This window comes from Pipistrellus kuhlii, unplaced genomic scaffold, assembly GCF_014108245.1.
Source record: "Pipistrellus kuhlii isolate mPipKuh1 unplaced genomic scaffold, mPipKuh1.p scaffold_m20_p_10, whole genome shotgun sequence".
Lineage (NCBI taxonomy): Eukaryota > Metazoa > Chordata > Mammalia > Chiroptera > Vespertilionidae > Pipistrellus > Pipistrellus kuhlii.
In genome coordinates this window covers 47,875,904-47,896,274 of record NW_023425405.1, presented here as the reverse complement: position 1 = coordinate 47,896,274, position 20,371 = coordinate 47,875,904, and the positions used below count along the sequence as shown (strand labels likewise).

The following is a 20,371-nucleotide window of genomic DNA, read 5'->3' as shown; positions in this document are numbered from 1 at the left end:
AGGTGCAGGTATGACTTAGTGTTCAGAAATATTGTGTGATTTCACAGTAAGTATGCCCTTAATTTTATGATTCTCATTTAAAATTATGAAGGAGGCAAAGAACAGAATTGGGATGCTACTTGGAGAAGAAATACAATTTCTTATTTTTTAACATAAATTCTCTTCTGCAACTAGGATAATTATCTTCCAATTTATATATATTACTGTGCTCAATTTCTGCAAAACTCCTGATCCATCCACCTATTTTCTAGTTTTGCAGAAATTGAGCATAGTAATATATATATAAATCGGAAGATAATTATCTTAGTTGCAGAAGAGAATTTATGTTAAAAAATAATAAGAAAAAAGACGGTATATGTAAGAGAGATCAATTGACAGGATATTTTTGAATGCTATGTTGAAGAGTTTTAAGGTATTAGAAACTATTACAGTGTCAAATATAATAGATATGTTTTGGGAAAGCCTTAATCAGATACTTGTATTCTTGCTGTCTGCACCATGAGTACATAACACATGCCCAGAACAGTGCTTAAGATAACATAGAAACATGAATGATTAGAAGTAGGAGGTAAGTTGGTTATTCAGGAGGACTCTTGCATTTCTGTGGCTGCCCTGATTTGGGCTCTCTTTCCTATATTTGGAGAATTTCCCACAACATGAGTGTCAGTGGGAGGGTGCTACGTCCAACTACAGAAGTGGAAAAGCTCAGATACTTGCCTTCCCTGGAAACTTGGAAAACAGGGCATGGACATACTTTCAATCCAGGATTTGGCAATCAGACACAACCACCTGGGACTTTGAATCTGGAGTTAGTGAGGCAGAGCAGCAGCAACAGTGACGAATTTATTCCACTGGTGAAAGAGACTGCCACAACTGGTCTTGGTAGCAGCCATGGCAGCTTGGCTAGAGTGAGCGGTGAGGGTCTTGCTTGACATATGCTTGTGGGATGACCCTGAAACTCAGGCTCTTTGGTTTTTCCTATTTTTCAAGCTTGCTTTTTCACCTTCCATGTGATTCTGTAAACTCCCCAATAGCCTTTCAATAAATCTATTTTCTGCATAAATCAAGCAGAATCCATTTCTGTTGTAGGTAATTAAGAACTCTGGTAAAAATATCCCAGGCTAAGAAGCAACAGTATCCTATTTTGGGAAAATGATGATGGATAAAGTGAGGAAAAGACAAATGTAAGAAACATTGACAAGGAAGAATTGATAGATTTGATAACTAGCAAGATATTGCTGTTCCATTCTTTTCTTTTTATTCTCATCAGCGGATATGTTTATGGATTTTAAAGAGAGAGGAAGGGGTGGTGAGAGAAAGAAAGAAAAAGAGAGAAGTGTTGACATGGGAGAAACATAGATCAATTACTTCTCAGGCAGGCTACAACAGGGGTTTGGACCTATAATCTTGGTATCAAACCCACAACAATTTGCTGGTCAGAAAATGCTCCAATCAACTGAGCCACCTGGCCAGGGCTTGCTTTTCCATTCTTTCTTCACTACTCCATCTGCAGTAACATGAGCATGACATTTCATAAGGAATGAAACAGAGAAACAAAATATTTGCAAGTATATACCCTAAAGGATTAATAATAAAGTGTTTATGGAACATGTGAATACCAAGTCTGCAAGTGTGACATTTCTTCAGAGAATAGACTAAGCTGGGAAAGTGATAGTAAACATAAATGACTTTTTTTAAAAGTAAAAATATTTTCATGTAGAGGAAAGGAGTAAACCTTTAATGAGTCACTATAATTTTTGACTTCTTTAAGAACCATGTTCATTATTATTTTCATTGACTTTTTTGAGACTAAAGAGTTGGCAATTTTATTTTCACATTTTACAATACAAATGAAAATTGCTTTTTATTTTGGTCCCACTATTCCCCTCTAAAACTATTCTCTCTTTGGTAGGAAGAGGGAGTGAGTCTTCCTTGTCATGCTGTTCAGAAACTAATTCCCAGAGTTGAAGCACCCCATCTTCTGATGAACTAGAACAAGTAATATAAAGAGGAGAGATTCCCTTATCTGTCTGGGAGAGTCATTCCTGGCCAACTGGGCACCAGCCTGGGATGGGTGTGAGGTCTCATTATTGGACCCCCAGGCACCATCAGCATGTGCCCTCCCATAGGTGGCCTCATTCTGGGAGTAGGTCCCATGGGCATCATCCCATGAGGAGGAGGGCCCATCACTGGCATCATGGGAGGGTATCTCGTATAGGGTGTTGGCTTCAAACCAGGGCAGGGGGTATCATCACTGCCCCTTGCAGGCGAGGAGCAAAGAATGGAGTAGGAGAGGAAGGGGGTATCTTTCCTTGCTGAAATGCTGCCGTTATTTTGTCATTCCGGCTCTGAGCTTACTCTTCTATCCGCTTCTGATAGTGGCCTTTCACATTCTTTTTGTATTTTCTACCACTGCTGTGTGTCTTTGTCACAGATGGAGTCATGGGTGAGGCATGTATCCCAGTAGCCACAATGAAACTTGGGCACGTTAATCAGAACCTCAATATCAACATGGCTGAGACTGAATCATAGTCTTTCCCCCAATATGTTTTCCATCAATTTGTTCTGTCTCAATGATTAGCATTAGAGCTGCCAGATTTCAAAACTGGAAACCTGACAGCCACCACAAATTTCTTCCTCCTTCTTCTAATTATTCAAGAAATCCTGTATTCCACCCTTAATCATCTCTCAAAGCCCTCTCTCCTTTTTCTCTAGGACTACAGCCAAAATCTCATTACTTCTTATTTGGAGTTTTTCAATTGTTTCCTAATTATTCTCTTTGCCTATACCTTCTAAACCCATTCCGTACACTAGAGTGAATATTCAACAAATGCAAATCAATTCATTTATTTTCTCCTACAAATGCAAACCCATTCATTCGTTTTCCCCTAACAGAAATCCTTTCCTTGCTTACCTAAGGAAAGTAAACCTCATAGAGTGGCACACAGGTTCTAACATGATCTGCCATGATCACATCTTACGAAGTGCACCGCTTTTCCCATATAAACCTTTAGTGCTCAGACTTTTGTTCATGTTCAGAATTTACCACAATCCTTGACTCCTGCCCTTTGCATATGCTGTTTCTTCTGCCTGGAACCTGCTTCTCCCCTCCCTTTCCCAGCTAAATTCTACCTGTCCCTATGGCTCAGCTCAGTGTCAGCCTTCTTGAAAGGGTTTCCTGACCATCATTCTTAGCAAGGTAACCATGACAATACTTCCATAACCCCTGGTTCAAATGTCACAACCCTTATCATTTGTAGTATAATGGTTATTTTCTCATCTTTCTCCACTGTCTGACAGGGAGTACTATAGGGACTTAAGCTTTGTTTAAAATAAGTCTTTGATATGTACTGCTGTAAGAATGAAAGGAGCACATATTCCTTATGAAATCTGAAGGATTTCTATAACCACATCTTATCATCTATAAATAGTTCTTTTTACAACGATGAGAAAAGGTCTAAGGCATTGCCATTAACCAGCACTTGGTCTATGAAGAAGCTGGATTTGTAAGACACACTATACAATTGTTTCCAAAATGCTCAATGGTCAACATGTTAATTCTTTCGAAGGAGGAAAACAATTTTTTGAGCAGCATTTTGCCCCAAGGGAAAAGAATGTTTAGAAAGCTGCCTCGCATTTTCCTCCAACTTCAAAATAGAATTTTCACAGACCCAGTCCTTTAGTGACTCTTGTGTAATGCATGCGTTTCTTGTATTATGGGAAAAATAGAATAGAAAACAAACAACAAAAGTACAGACAAAATAGAGGGCACAACAGGGTGTGAGATAGACTGAGAAAAAAAAAAAAACCTTAAAAAATTTTAAAGCCCAATGAAAAGAGAGGGAAATATAGGAAGCAAGACAAATGGTCAAAAGTACAGAGAAAGCCCCAGCTTCATGCTTATTGGGATTCAGTCTCAACAGAAAATTGGTGTTTCCCTGCGCTTCTTATTTATTTGTTTGTTTGGCTTCTTTCCCTGTGTTCTACCCAGAGAACTCCCTCGTGTTCATCACTCAGCTCCTCAAGGTCAAGAAGCATTCACAAATAATCAGGCATTTGACTGGCAGTCTGCGAGGCAATTTATACTCTCTGTATATTTGCAGTTCAAGACAGAGATGAGATAGAAATGACCTAACACAGAAACTCTGTTTTGTGATCGGTACTGCAAATATTTTCCTAGCTTAATTACTATATACCCAGCCTTGAATTAACTTGGAATGCCACTCTACAGAAAGAAAGTTTTATATAGGTGCAATATTTTTCTATTCCATGCTATGAATTCAGTTTTCCTACTAAAAAGAACTCGGACAACTTATCATGAAATTGAAAAGAATTCCAAGAATAAGGTGAAAATGCAAATACATTCTTAAACCTTTATTTTGTATAAAGCAGTTGGAGGAATATAGTTTAGTTATAAAAATCCATAATCCATAAAAGAAGGTCATGGAAGGTCATATTGATTCTAATAAGAATGCCAAGAATGTGGAGAATATTAACAGTTTACCGTAAACAGGACAAAATCTTTTCCTAATGAGGCTCTGTGTTTTTGGGTATGAGAATCACTTCCTTGTCATTGTTGAATCTCCAGGTCTAGCCCAGTGCCAGGAACATAGTATATGCTCAAAATACATAAATTTAATACATTTGTCTAGAAGACAATTTGAAAAGAGTGCAATATAGTTTTCAGATGACTCTTTAAGGTAAGTTTTAAGACAAGCAATATAAAATACTAGAGGCCGGTGCACGACATTTCTGCACTAGGGAGGGGGAGTCCCTCAGTCTGGCTTGTGTCCTCTCACAGTCCAGGACTCTTTGGGAGATGTCCACCTGAGCTCAATTTCAATGCATCCTGGATTGAGCATCTGCTCCCTGGTGGACAGTGCATGTCATAGCGATTGGTTGTTTATATAGCACATATATAAAACTTTCTTTCCGTAGAGTGGCATTCCAAGTTAATTCAAGGCTGGGTATATATTAATTAAACTAGGAAAATATTTGTAGTACCAGATCACAAAACAGAGTATCTGTGTTATGTCGTTTCTATCTCATTTCCTTATTGAACTGCAAATATGCAGAGAGTATAAATTGCCTTGCGGATTGCCAGTCAAATGCCCGATTATTTGTGAATGCTTCTTGACCTTGAGGAGCTGAGTGATGAACATGGGGGAGTTCTTTGGGTAGAACACAGGGAAAGAAGCTAGACAAACAAATAAATAAGAAGCTCAGGGAAACACCAATTTTCTGTTGAGACTGAATCCCAATAAGCATGAAGCTGGGGCTTTCTCTGTACTTTTGACCATTTGAATTGCATATTAGGGTTTTATTATATAGGATAATCTCCACACAGCAAAGTGATTTAAAAATACTTTTCAGTGTGATTTAGGAAAAATCCAAATTCTATACCAGGATCTACCATTTCATTCCTTCAAACCTCTCCAACTTCATGTCTTACCATTCTCTTCTCTGTTCTCTATATTCCAGCCACACTGTTTTGTTTTGCATTCCACTCCCGTTTCTATTCCCTGAATGTTTCAAGTCAAGTACCCTTTCCATTACCTGGTCTGTTATTCCTTAGAGACGTTCATAGCTGACTCTTTATCATTCAAGTCTCCTCAACTATCCCATGCTTCTAGAGGGGCTGACCATAACATCTAAAAGAGCTACCACCTTCCCTCCCTCTACCTAATACCCTAAACTTAATTTTATTAGCATTTTGTACCATCTAAAATTTTACTATTTATTTTCTGATTTACTTGATCTAAGCTCCACTTGAGCTCTATGTTATATTGATACAAAGTAAACAGTCTCTTACTGAATGAAGGAAGGAATGAATGAATGTGAGAAATATAAAAATATTAGGAAACTGTGTTGAAATGAAAGAATGATCTGGTGCTGATAGGACTGAGTCAGGAAAGAAAATAACATAGGATTAAATCTCTGTTCCTGGCCCAAAAAAAGAGAGCTCTCTTAATTACGTTTATTGGTTAGCTCACTATTGGGCAAAAAGATACCCTAAATAGGTGACAAATATTTTCCTCTTTAGGAATTCAACTCTTAGGCACAATTAACTTGCCGTGAGCTTGGAGCATGTTGAGTATGACATTCTACACCTTGATAATTCTAGAATATAAAATGGTGAAGAGAGATGGAAATGGTTATTTGAACAGCTGACAAATGTTTTTCATGAGGATGTTTATATTCAGAAAAATAGCTTGATAATTCTGTCTGGTTGTAAAAAGTCAGATCTTAGAAGCTTTACTTTTTATAAAAGAATACCATAAAAAAGGGAAAGCTAAACTGCTTTGCATGAAGAATTAACATAAACTTAAGGCAAGAAGAGGCAAATGAGGATTGAGCTTATGAAAACAAACCGATGTCAAGGTCACTAAAGTAATTGAAAAAAAAAAGTCTAATATTATATTTTAAATTTCTGTGCACACACACATACACACGCTGACCAAAACATTAATAAAGTTTGTTAACTTTTTGCTTGGTAATTTTTTTGTGAGAGGTTTCAAGGATGATCAAGGAATAAGGGTTGAGTTCCATTTCTGGGTTGGCCTAGAGAGGAAGTGAAATGCTAGTGAGATTAAGAGTCCGTGGACAGGAACTTGGAGCTAAGGCTGACCTCAAGAACATAACCCCTCAGGAGCTCACAGAAACCTTGGATAGGTTTCAGGCACTGAAACAAGACTAGCATTTTTTGAACATTTACCAACTTTAAGGTTGAGATATAAAAATCAATGAGGTAAGGATTCAGTTTCACCTCTCACATGACTTCATGTCTATGTAAAAGACTAATAATGGTCACACTTTTATCTCCTACCAGGAAGGAGGCTCCATCCAGTTCCAGATAAGTTTCCAAATATTAAGAAGCCTTACAAAATAAATAGAAGGTAAATATAGGGTGGGGCAAAAGTAGGTTTACAATCATGAGTGCACAAAACAGAGTTTGTTCTTATATTATTATTAATTGTATTATTTTACATAAGAACAATGGTAAACCTACTTCCCTTCACCTTCTATATTTTTCTGTCCTCTTTTATTTCTAATTTATAAAGTACTAGGGTTATTAATATTTACCTCTGGTAACAATATTAGGTAGCATCACAAGCTAAAAATTAAACATTGTTTATAGAATATAAGGGTCTAATTACATATCAGAGAGGAAAAAAGGTATAAATTCTCCAAGAAACTGAATTGTATGTGTAAGTGTGTATGCTATGTGGGAGAAATCCAAGAGTAGAAATTGGCTATCTATATGCTATAATCAGGTAGATTTTTGAAAGAAATGTCAAACCGAATCAAGTAAATCACAATCAGAGTCAGAAGACCCGTAATGAGAACACTTGACAACCTGACATGATTTGATGATGCACTACTGCTGATTTCAGGTGTGGTCTGGAGGATGCTCATGGAAGTTACACATCTGAACCTGATTTCTCTCTCCATGTAACTGCTTCATATTATGGACTGTCTAGAAGTCTCTTGTTAATTATTAGTTTACCATCTCTTGTTTGATTATCTGGTGACTGAGATGACCCTAAAATTTCCCTCAGCTTAAGTTTTAGAAAGGCTTCTTCCTGACGATGGGCACCTGACCTTTTTCTTAGGACATTTACTTTAGAAACTTGAAACAGTAAATTCTGCCGAAACCGGTTTGGCTCAGTGGATAGAGTGTCTGCCTGCGGACTGAAAGGTCCCAGGTTCGATTCCAGTCAAGGGCCTGTACATTGGTTGCTGGCACATCCCCAGTAGGGGGTGTGCAGGAGGCAGCTGGTCAATGTTTCTCTCATCCATGCTTCTAGCTTTCTATCCCTCTCCTTTCCTCTCTGTAAGAAATCAATAAAATATATTAAAAAAAAAAAAAGAAACAGTAAATTCTTCATCTTCCTCTTTGAGATATAAATCGTCCACAATCCTGCAATGTCTTTCTTAAGGTCCTGGGAGTTATCTTTTGAAGCACAATCATCAAGAAAGATATCACCTATATTTATTTCCCAATTCCTGTGGGAGGGGAGGAGCCTAACTTTTACAACTGTCTATTAGCAAACAGAAATGGCCTAAGTGCTTTGACCAAACTTCCTCTTTCATGAATCGCCAAAGTCCTCCAGTATTTTACTCAGCATTTAAAAGTCTTCCTGCTTTTTATTTCAGGGGAGTTGAGTTCAATTTCACTCCCTTATTGCAATAATCTTGAATAAAGTCTTTCTTACCTGTTCAACTGCTAACTCTGGTGCAATTTTTATTTGATAATGGACTGATCTGTTTTTTCAGTGTTTTAAATTCTGTACTCTCTTTATGTCAGGCAGTGCTTTTCAGGCACTTTTAAACCAATAAAATACTTGAGAGAGAGAGAGAGAGAGAGAGAGAGAGAGAGAGGGAGAGAGAGATTGAGATTTAGAATAAATGGAACTGAAATAGGTATCCATCACAGAGGTAGTGAATAATAGATGCACTGAAGAACAAAAATAATCAGACTGTAAAATATAAAAACGCAAATAATTGGATAATACCAAGGAATAATTCAATAGAAATACTCTCCCACTCTTTATTCTGAAAATACACACACACTCTGAAATATTAAGAACTTCCAAGTTTGGAAAATTTGATACATTCTTCTGCCAAGTGAAGAAATCTCCCTGATATATGCTGTGAAATGCAGGAGAATGTTTTTGAGCATCACAAGATTTCAACTACAGAATGCTAAGTATTGATAGTCTCGGAAGAAGCACTGCTTGCACCAATAGAGCTTACCAAAAAAAAAAAAAAAAAAAAAGCCACAGTCTTTCCATTGGCTAAAAAAAGAAACACATGAACAAATTTTTATTACTGTTAATTAGATAAGTTGGTGTTTCAAATCCAGAACTTTTAAGGGGGAGGGAGGAAAAGAATACACACACACACACACACACACACACACACACACACACACCATCTAGGAACACAGTTTGTCATTTTTTTTTCTTTAAGATAATTGTTTTGCTCAGTTTTCTGACATCATTGTTCTTCTGCTGATAAAACTCAACTTGTAAATTTAAAACATATTGACCAATACTACTTAGCTTATTTGAAAACAGCAGGATACCCAAGATTCTCCAGAGTAAATTTTTTGCTCCTCTTTCTTCTGTTAATAAGGGCAATTAGAAACATAATGGTCCGTTGTGACTGGAGGCTTCCTAGTTGAAACTTCTCTGCAGCAGCCAAAAGAGCTTCCTCTTTCAACAAGATAAATACTCCACCATCTACCTACTTCACTCCTTTTAACTGAATTCAGCCCAAATCATCTTCTTAAAATGGATTATCATATGTCTTCAGTCTTATTAAACTAAAATTAGTTATTTAGTGTTCAGATCTGACCCTTTAATCAGTTGCTATCAGGGCTGTATTAATGGAGTGGAATTAAAGAACACATCCCACTCTAAATCAGACCAAATCTTATTGTGTTTTTATTTGCACACTTTATATATATATAAAAGCCTACATGACCATTATGACTGGTCACTATGACATGCACTGACCACCAAGGGGTAGACAACACAGGAGTTGCTCCCTGGTAGTCAGTGTGCTCCCACAGTCAACCTCCTGAAGCTGGCCAACCTCCCATGGTTCCCCCCTCCCCCCAGCCTGGCCCCAATCACCCCAATTGTCCCAATCACCAGCTAGGGCAAGGTGAATTTGTGCACTAGGCCTCTAGATTCTTAATAAAAGGAAAAAGAATGCTCTAGAGATGGTTAGGTTCATGGATAGGGATTACTTAAATTACTCAGACTAGACTAAAATTTTGTGGGTAATATTTGATGAGTAGCTTTAGTTTGAGGTACATTTAGCCAGTGATGAGATCTGGATCTATGAGGCTATTTTTAGTCTGGGAGTGACACATGACATCATCAACCATACATAATTGAGAGAAATAGTTTCGGTAGCAGAAATACATTATTGGGAATTTATGTTGAAATAGTCTTCTGGGTATTTCTCTGGTTTAGTGAAACAAAATTTAAGTTGATGTATGTTGTTTTCCTCACTCTCCCAAATAACAATATCATCAATCTCCATGATGTCCTATTGCCTAGCAAGATGTGAGTCATTGCTTTCTAAGGGCCCTATTTTATTAGTCATAGTCAAATGTAAACCAGAGCACAAGACCAAGAAAAGCAGATGTCTTCTTTCTGCATATTTATCTTATAATTATAAATTCTTACATGGTTATTCCCGAGTCAGATTCCATCTAGAATGATTTCTAATTTCTATTCATTTAAAAAATAATTGATTTCTAATTCTAAGGAAGGAGCCTTAGTATTATGTAACCCCAGGGTGCTTTCAGTCTTTTCAAGGAAAAGTAACAAAATTTCTTAGAGACTAAAAAGCAACCATAAAAATCAGTATATTTTAGGATGGATCTATGGCAAGGGAGAATAATGTGGGAGGACAGATTAACCCCCAAGCAGTCCGGAATCATCAATATGCACCTGCAACCTTGACCTTACCATAGGTATTGAGGACTGCAATTTTTCGACTCTTTGCAAATGAAAACTAAATCTCTCTGCATTTTAATGTACATTTCTTTGATAATAGCTCATTTAAATTTTTTTAATGTTTATTAGGTATTTAAATTCTTTTGCATTGTTGTTGAAATAACTGTCATGTCCTTTGCCCTCTTCTTTATCTTTTTAGACAGTCCTTCTATGTGCATATTTTTATGCTTTTTGTGTTGTAACATATATTCAGAATAAGTTAATCACTTATTTTTATCCTTTCAGACTTCTTAATTAAGTTTTAACTAAAAGAAGATATTATTCATGCACTTATACTACTTATTTTAATAGGTGAAATTTATATCAGAATAAATCAATGAAAGGATATTATAGTAGTTTATTTTAAATTTGATGAAATTTAATATGTATGAATATTTCCTCATCTGTAATAAATAGGAACAATAATCCTAATAGCACAGGATCAAGATAAGTATAATACATAGTAGGTTGTAAGTATAGGTTAGAAGGTATAACACATTCTTCCATTCCTTTTCTCCTGCCCTACTTCCTATATAACATGTTTTAGAGTGTCATTTTCATTGTGCTTCCTGCCTAGACTTGCTGAGTTCTGTTCATCCTCAAGATCCACAAATGTTCCCTTCTTCTCTCTCATATGCTGATACCAGTCTTCCCCATATTCAACAGAATTATTGCCTCTTCTCCTATGACTTGTTTTATTATGAAGATTCTATTTAAGTTATTTGTTCATATACCTATCTCTACTCACTACTGTGCATTTGCTGAGAAGTGTAGCACAGTGCTTAATACAATTGTGTGTGTGTGCCTGTGTGTGTGTGACCCCTTTTCTCCAACTTATGTATTTGAAATTGTCATCTAACATTGGGCTATCTAGTTTTAACCCCAATGGTGTTACAAAGTTTGCAAGGACAGTATACATTTGGTTACAAGGTTGGCATTTTAGTAGTGGTTGATTTCTTCCTGGACTTCTGTTGTTTTAATATTCTTATTAGTTTCAGAGAGGAAGGGAGAGGGGATTATAAATAGAAACATCAATGATGAGAGAGAATCATTGATCAGCTGCCTCAGGCATGCCCAGTGGGGATCCAGCCCACAACCCAGTCATTTGCCCTGAAGGGGAATTGAACTGTGACCTCTGGGTTCATATAAAACATGTATTATTTTGACAGTCTGATCGATGCTTCTGGGTCAGGCCTTAGAAGAAAGGTATGGGAGGGTGGGGGTAGGGGGGAGAGCTCAACCAAAGGACTTGTGTGCATGCATATAAGCCTAACCAATGGACACAGAAACCAGGGGTCGAGGGCATGAGTGGGGGTTGGGAAATGGGGGAATAAGGACACATATGTAATACCTTAATCAATAAAGAAAAAAAAAACACCTAAAACAAACAAACAAAAAAGGGCAAAACAAAGTAAATGTTATACACAAAAGACAGTGAAAGTACATAATAAAGTCATAACTCTATAGTTAAAAAGAACACAAATAGTGTCAAGGTTAGGCACTTAAAGGGATAGAGCAAAAAATAAATGAAATATGTATTATTTTTATTAATAAGAAAAATCTATTAACTTCTAATTTTAAAAGACAAAAAGAGAAGCAATAGATACAAAAGTTTTTCTTCTGAAAATATGCATTCATTTACTCAAAGCATGTATATGTATGTGGGTGTCCACACAACACACACACACACATTTTTTCCCCCTTTAGCATAGAAAAGGTAGAAATATATTCTACTTGTTATTTATGGAATTTGGGAAGCCTCATCCCTGCAGCCCCACATTTGGCAAGAAAGTGACCTGCATACAACTGCAGAAAAAAAGGTTAAATAGGTTGGGCAATTGTTTAAAATAATGCTGTTTAAGTATTCTTTTAATAGTACTCAAGTGCAAAATACACAAATAGGTTAATACTAGGAGTTAGCAAGATATCTCTTCAGAAATTCCACCTGATAATTATTTTAGACATTTAAATAATGAGATTTCATGGATTTTATTATCTGAAAAGTACATGCCCTGATTTAACCTAAGTGACTCAAGGGATGGAGCTTTACAATAACAGATTTTATTAAAAAGTCCAGCTTAGGAAAATATGAAACTACCTACCAATCTTTTAAAAATTATTTTATGCTTTTATTCATACACACTTAGAAATTATTTTAAGCCTACCCCTCATTTACAACTTTGCAGCTAATGTTATAAAAGAATAATATTAAATTATGCCTTCATAATGTTAATTTATTTTATAGTAAGCAAGGAATCTGAAGACTTAGAGAACTGTATAAATTCTCACTGACCTTAATTCCATTTAAATGAGCTGTCGGTAGAATACAGCCCAGATAGAAGGCATAGGAAGAGGGTGCACTACAGGTCAACTATATTTTGAAAGCTTCATAAAGCCCTGGCTGGGTAGCTCAGCTGGTTGGAGCATCATTCCATATACTAGGTGTACCGGTTATTAATAGCAGATTTTGTAATCAAAGAAAACATAAAAATTTCAAGAGAAATATCAGAAGTGCTTTATTCAAAGTAATGTCCATTACTAGCTACACATTTCCCCATGTTTCAGGTAATTTGTAGATATCATCCCTATAGAATTTTTCTTGTTTTGAGGCAAACCATTTAGAGACCCAACTTTCCACTTTTTTGTTCTTTTTGAAGTGCTGCTCAGAAAGTGTGTGTGCCATTGATTGGAACAAGTGGTCATCTGAAGGAGCAAGGTCTGGTGAATACAGCAGATGGGTTAATACTTCCCAGGCAAGCTCTTTTAACATGTCTTTAACTAGCTTTGCAGAGTGAGATGGTGTGACTTCATGAAGCAAAATTACTTTGCCATGTCTTCTGGAACATTCTGGTCATTTCATGACCAAAGCATGGTTTAAATTGATTATTTGTTGTTGGTAGCGATCAGTATATTAACAGTTTCACCTGGTTTTAGAAGCTCTTAATACACCACAGCTTCCTGATCCCACCAAAAGCAGAGCATTGTCTTTTTTCCAAAGTGATTTGGTCTTGCAGTCGATGTAGATGGTTGATCTGGATCAACCCATAGGATTTTGTGCATTTGAGATTCTAAAAATAAATCCACTTTTCTATGCCAGTCACAATTCGATGCAAAAAAGACTTTCTTTCATGTAATTGAAGCAACATTTTACTGATGACTTTTTGGTTTTCCATTTGTCTTTCATTCAGTTGATGTGGCATCCATTTTCCTTCCTTTAAAATTTTTCCCATTGCTTGTAAATAATCAAAAATTCTTTGCTGAGCAACGTTTAATCTTCCTGCAAGTTGTTTTTTACTTTGACACACATCTTCATCCAATAATGCTTGTAATTGTTGGTCTTCAAACTTTTTGGTTGACCTGAATGTCTTTGTCTTGCACATCGAAATCATCACTTTAAAGCACTTAAACCAGCATTCACAAGAATCTTGAGATGGAGCATGTTCAACGATAAGCAGCACTTTTCTTCTAAATAAAGTAATGAATTAAAACTTCCTGCAAATGCTCTTTTTTTTGGCATGAAATTTGACATTTTTAAGTGTAAAACTATCTATGATGTTAACTCCTTCAGCAAATTTGACATATGAAGTTTTGAAGCTTGTTATCAATACAACAAAATAGCATACATATCAAATCACATATATACCAACACATGTGTAACTCCATCTATTGAAAAAAAAATCTGCATTATTAACCAGTTACACCTAGTACCAAAAGGTTGCAGGTTAGAATCCCAACTACGTTGTGGTTTCAATTCCCAGTTGGGTTGTGCATAGAAGGCAACCAACTGAGGTTCTTCTCTCTCTCTCTCCCATCAGTAAAAACATATCCTTGGGAGGAAGTTTTTAAAAATGGTTTATAAAATACTTAGAAATGAAGTAAAGACATTATTATACTAGCTCAGAATATAAAATATATCAAGTAGTTTTCAGAACAATTCTTTCTGTAGGAAGTAAATGTATGCAGTAAATACTAAAATACAAGGCCCCAAATTCAAAGTAATAAGACTTGTTCTATGAAAGAAATATTATGTACTTTAGCATGAAATATATTTCATCTTCTCCCATTTTCTGACTCTAAGTTATAAAATGGAAAGAAAGAAAGTGTTCTGGAAACTGTTCAATGGCCCCCAAAGCAGTACCATCTATCTAATAAAGAGGGGATATGCTAATTGACTGCCATGCTCTCACAAGATGGCACCCAGTACTTTCAGCCCCCCCTCATCCAGCTTCAATCCCCCAGTCCTCTCAGCCCTGCCTCATCCAGCTGGAGTCCCCCAATCTCCTCAACCTTGCAAGGGAAGGCATTTGGGGGCTATTGGGCCTGCAGGGGAGGGCAGTTGGGGATGATCAGGCTGGCAGGCAGAGTGGTTAGGGGTAATCAGGTAGGCAGGCAGGTGAGAGAGAGGGATTAATATTGATATCAAAGACCAGTCCTGGATTGTGAGAGGGATGTCCAACTGCCTGTTTAGGTCTAGTGGTAGTAGTAATAGGAAGAGTGGACTACCAGTAGTAAATCTATCTATCTATCTATCTATCTATCTATCTATCTATCTATCTATCTATAGAGAGAGAGAGAGCATGCACACGCCAGGGTCGTAACATCTAAAATGACCAAAGGCTTGACCGAACACCAGGCTGTGCTTCTCTCTCCAGGCCTTTTAGCAGCCAAGCCTCTCTTTCTCCCAGAGGTCAGCAGGTCAGCGTGCTCACAGCAGCCTTGGGTGGCTGCTGATCAGCCCCACCTCTATGATTAGGCCTGGAGATGCCCACTGGCATAGAAACTGACCAATCAGAACCAAATCTGGGTGAAGTGCAAGGAGCCAATGTCTGCCTAGGAGGCGGGGCTTTTGACACTGACTGGCATAAAAACTGACCAATCAGGACCTAATCTGGGTGAACTGTGAAGGCAGAACTTAAGGTGGAGGATAATGAGGGGTTTTAAGGGCATCAGCTATAAGAAAGTGATTCAATTTTTTAATGATTGGTTTGGCAATATACAATTTAGATATAAGGATTATGTGTTTTCGCCTGCGAAGAGCAACTCCTCATGCTGAAAAAGGCTCCCCCTACGCCATTTAAGCAATCCTATCCTATGTAATCTATCTATAATATACTAATAAAAGGGTAATATGCTAATTAGACCGGATTGACCAGCCATCTTCCAGATGTCTGACTTCCTTTTGGACAAAGCCCTGATGGTGGGGGCTAAAACAGAGGCAATTAGGGGCAATCAGGCAGGCAGGGGAGGGCAGTTTGGGGCAAGATCAGGCAGGCAGAGGAGGGCAGTTGGGGGCAAGATGAGGGAGCAAGGTAGGGGCGATCAGGCCAGCAGGGAGAGAGGATAGGGATGATCAGGCAGGCAAGTGGTTAGAAGCCAGGGGTCACAGATTGGAGGGGTGCAGGCTGGGCTGAGGCACCCTCCCCTCCATGCACGAATTTCATGAACCAGGCCTCTATTGTAATAATATCTATCACCTCTATCTTTTCTGACAAACAGCATGAAAGGTTTGAAAATTGCAATAAGCAGATCTGAAAAAAAAATACCCTCTTCATATCCACCCCCAAAGGGCAATTTGCCTTAAAATTAGAAAGTTCATTACAGATAGTAATTAGGCTATACATAATCTCAGTAAATATTGATCAGATTAGAATTTTTAAAAACTGAATTAGTGCATGTGCAATACTCCCATGTATGTATTTGCATTTTAAAAATTCAAGTGCTAGTGTCTTGGGCTACCCTCTAATTTTTAAAGAGATGTCAGATTATGTCTAGCATTAATGAGAATTCTAACAATGATAGACTCTTTATTAACTACAAAAAGAAATATTTTGTTTGCCAAAGGGAACCTTGGTGAAATGCTAATGAGGAGAGATGCTTTTGCTGAGCCCATACTAAGATCTAGGCTGTTCTAGAAAACTGTTGGGTAACCCTTCTGGGGATCTTTTGCTCTCTGTTCATTCATTAATACACTATAGTTTTATGCTGTGTGTGTAGGAGGGAAAGTGTATGTACGTGAGAGTGTATCTGTATGTGTGTGTAAGAAAACACCAGGCTAATAAGGACAATAGAGACTAGAATGAAGGTAACATCTTGGTATTTACACCCATCCACATTTTTTATTTACTTAAAATCATTAAGGAGAGAAGGGTTAAGGAGAGAAGCTGATAGAGCTAATTTGAGAAAAATGCAATTCTCTGGGATTGAGCATTCCTGCCTTTTGAAGGAAGAAGGTCCAGGAGATCTAACCATTTTCTCAACCTTTACAGAGAATCAAAATACACGTTAACTTTGGGAGACTGGCAGCTTTGAGAATAGGGAAAGAAATTAGCAGTATGATATACAATATCAGAAAAGGGTGTGGCAAAGATGCCTCACGGAAGTTCATGAGTAGATGACATTGATGAGGGACACTCAAGTAGCATAGGAAAAACAGCAGAACTTGCATAGTGACTAACACTGACAGACCACATTATATCTAGCATCTCAGAAACACTTGTGGGAAGGTTTCAGAAAGGAGGTTGAGTTCTCCTGATCAGACAGTCAAATATAAACAGGCATTGATGTTGAGGTGACCTAATTTGTCCTCACTGGATGGTGATGCCAGAGGACACTGGTATACACTAGCTGTTTTGTTATTTTGGAGTTCCTGTTATTATTCAAACCTTTTTGAGTTTCTATAGTTGTATGCCACAGCAATTTAGGGTGGAGTTAGTCCAGGGCAGTTTTGGCCCTAATAAAGGACTGTTTGTTGAAAGCCTGCTCATCATTTGCCTTTTTATTGCTACCAGAACAACAGTAACTAGAATCACTAAATCTAACACTGGAATAAAGGCCCTTCAGAGAGCTTAACAGTGGCAATTACCAAACAGTACACTCTAATGGTTCTTGGCAGGAAGTGAGGAACAAGGAGTAAAGAATTACTCTATGAACTGAAAAATTTGGCAAGTGCTTCAAATAAAAAATATGTAAATTTAAAAAGTGGGAGGGCCATTAGAACAAACCACTGTTCTCTTGAGAAATAAAAGCAAAATAAAGTTTAGAAACATACTCAGGAGTTTTCCATTCAAAATGAAACCTGAATACACACTGGAAGATAAGAAACTGCATTACCTGCCTTTTTATACTCAACTTAAAAAGGTTTAAATGAATTTTTTTTTTCCTTTTCTCACAAAAGTCATATTGGTAGAATCCTGTTTCACTGGCCCTTTACTATTCTCTGGGAATGATTAGGTATCATAATGTAAAGACAGACTGGAGAAACATTTATTTCCTTCCATCTTTTTAATCTGATGCCTTCGTTGTAATGAGCACTTATACCAAAATTTTACCTAGCAGGGCCATTTATACCTCTGCCCTGTAATCTGAGCAACAAAAACAAAATGTTAAGCATAGCCATGTATTCAGTAACAAAAATGGAACACACCTTTGCACAGTATTAAGCAAAGTTTATGAAACGGAAACCTTATTTTAAAGATGATACTTTGAGCAATGAAAAAGATTGGAAAAGTGCACAACAGGAAAGAGGAAAGTTGGGATTATATATGTCAGATGTAATAGATCAAAAGGTGAAAAGTAGTACATAAGGTGTTCCAAGTCTGGTTGACAAATTTGACATAAATAAATCACTAGGACCAGATGGCATTCACCCAAGAGTTTTGAAGGAACTCAAGGGTGAAATTGTGGAACTGTTGGCCAAATGTGTAAACTATTATTGCAAACAGTCACCTTGCCAGAGGACTGGGCAATTGCTGATGTGATTCCCATCTATAATGAGGACTCTTGAGAAAACTCGGAAACAGGATATAGATCAGCAAGATTGGCTTCCAAGGTATGAAATAAAAAATGGGGACAATAACAGACAAGAGTCAATTACACTGAATATCTTTGTGTATCTAGCTTACTGGAGTAAAAACTGCATAGTTTTGATAAGAGGAAATCATATCATTACACCAATATGGCCTCCTTGGTTTTTTTGAGGCTTTAAATGGTAATTGTGTTACCAATAGAGACATAATTTACTTTTTTTTTAAAGTGATTTTTAAAAAAAATTTACTTACAATGGCTGTTTACAAAACACACCTAAGTCAGCGTGGCATTGGGAAATCTGACTGTCACATTAAAAACTAACAATGATAGAAAACACAGACAGGTCTCATAAGGAACCCTTTTCTTGATGCATCCTAGAGGGGTTATGAGAAACAGTCTTATTTCCATAAGTGAGCTTGCATGAAAATTTAGAGTAGATACTTTAAATTAATATATTCTCCTATTAATATGTTCTAGTCAGAAGGGAAATATAAAGCCAAGAAGACAAAAGTGGGAGATTTCAGAAGGATATTTGAATAAGAAGAAATATGTTAGGTCAATTTCAATTGGCACCTCTCCCATGCAGGTTTTAGGGGTCACTGTCACTTTAAACACTAACAGAACAAGATGTCATCAAGGACAAAAGCCTTAAACAAATCAGAGCATCCCCTGTAGAGCAAAAGGCCTTGGGCTCCCTGTGGAGTAGGAACTAACCCACAGAGCCACTACCCATTGTGCCAGGTGCTGGATATGTGCATCCTCATGTATCACAATGACTCAGTAATGTGGATGATACTATAAAACTTTGCAGTCTACAGCCAATACTGTAGTATTACACACTTAAAAAAATATGAGGTCAATCTCAAGTGTTCTTACCACAATAAAAAAAAAATACTTGTTTTCACTTATTCTTATTTATTTTCTCAAGTTTTACATATGTCTACTTTCCCCCAAATTGACCCTCCCCAAAAAATACTTGTTTTTAGATAATATACACAAGTCTACTAAAAATATAATATTAACCTTGTTACGTGCAAGCGCTGTTCATGACAACATGCATTTTGGCATAATATCTTTTTTCATGTATCAATTGACCTCATTATTTCCTCACTGCTTAAGATAATTTTCAATTTCCTATTTCTAGAGATGAAGGTAATATGTAAAGACATGAAAAAATGCACTCGTGGCTGACATACATTTTCTGTTGTTAATACATAAGAGAACTAATGTGAAAATAAATTAACTTAATTAAATTCATACAGCTTCGAAGGGAACAACTGAGATGAAAAACTATGGCAGTTTTGTTACCATTGTAATTAGCCAGATATCAATAACAGAAAGAAGCAAAGGGGCCAGACGTTTAAGCATGGCCATTGGGCAACTTCACCAGGAACCGGCAACTTCACCCTCCACAGGGAACCACCGATTTGTCCGCTGCCAATCTCTTGGGAAAGGGACTAGACAAAGGGGAAGATGAGCACGTGCACAGTGAAGACAGGGTGGCATGAGGAAAGTGCCTGTCTGCCAGTCTAACCTGGGAACAAAGGCAATTGGCTAGGGGGGTGGGGCCACTACCAAGTTCAAGAAGTTAAAATCCCCAGAGACAAAGAATTCTACAGGTAACCCCCTTCTAGTCCAGGCCCATTCCCCCACAAATCACTGTGGATGAGACTAGACACAGAGGCAATGGAGGCATGTAAAGTCAGGGTAAGATAGGGAAGGTGACTCTCAGTCAAACCTGGGAACAGAGATTATTGGCCAGGGGAAGTAGGGACATGCAAGCCCACAAAATACAGGAATACACAACCCCCCAATAAAGGATTTTGCTCTCTTGGTGCTCTTGGCTCGCGTGGCTTTCTTGTATTCACCCATGTTCCCTCCATAAATGTGTGGCCAGAGGTTGCATGGAGCCAGGACAATGAGTTGGTAAACTGCTCCAAAGAACAGAAACCAACCTAGACTGATGCTTGATTAGACTGTGTAATTATGGAACAGAAACTCTAGGCAACAGCTTTAATCCTAGCCCTGCTAAAGGCACACCTGTACTTCCT

The 20,371-nt window shown here is 37.4% G+C and overlaps 1 protein-coding gene and 1 pseudogene across 7 annotated transcripts in view; both read right to left on the bottom strand.

Annotated features, from left to right (window-relative positions):
• The window catches only part of MAGI2 (membrane associated guanylate kinase, WW and PDZ domain containing 2), a 1,016,953-nt gene that overhangs the window by 290,210 nt on the left and 706,372 nt on the right, over window positions 1-20,371 (bottom strand). The window lies entirely within an intron of this gene.
• The window catches only part of LOC118714521, a 30,104-nt pseudogene continuing 11,755 nt past the window's right edge, over window positions 2,023-20,371 (bottom strand).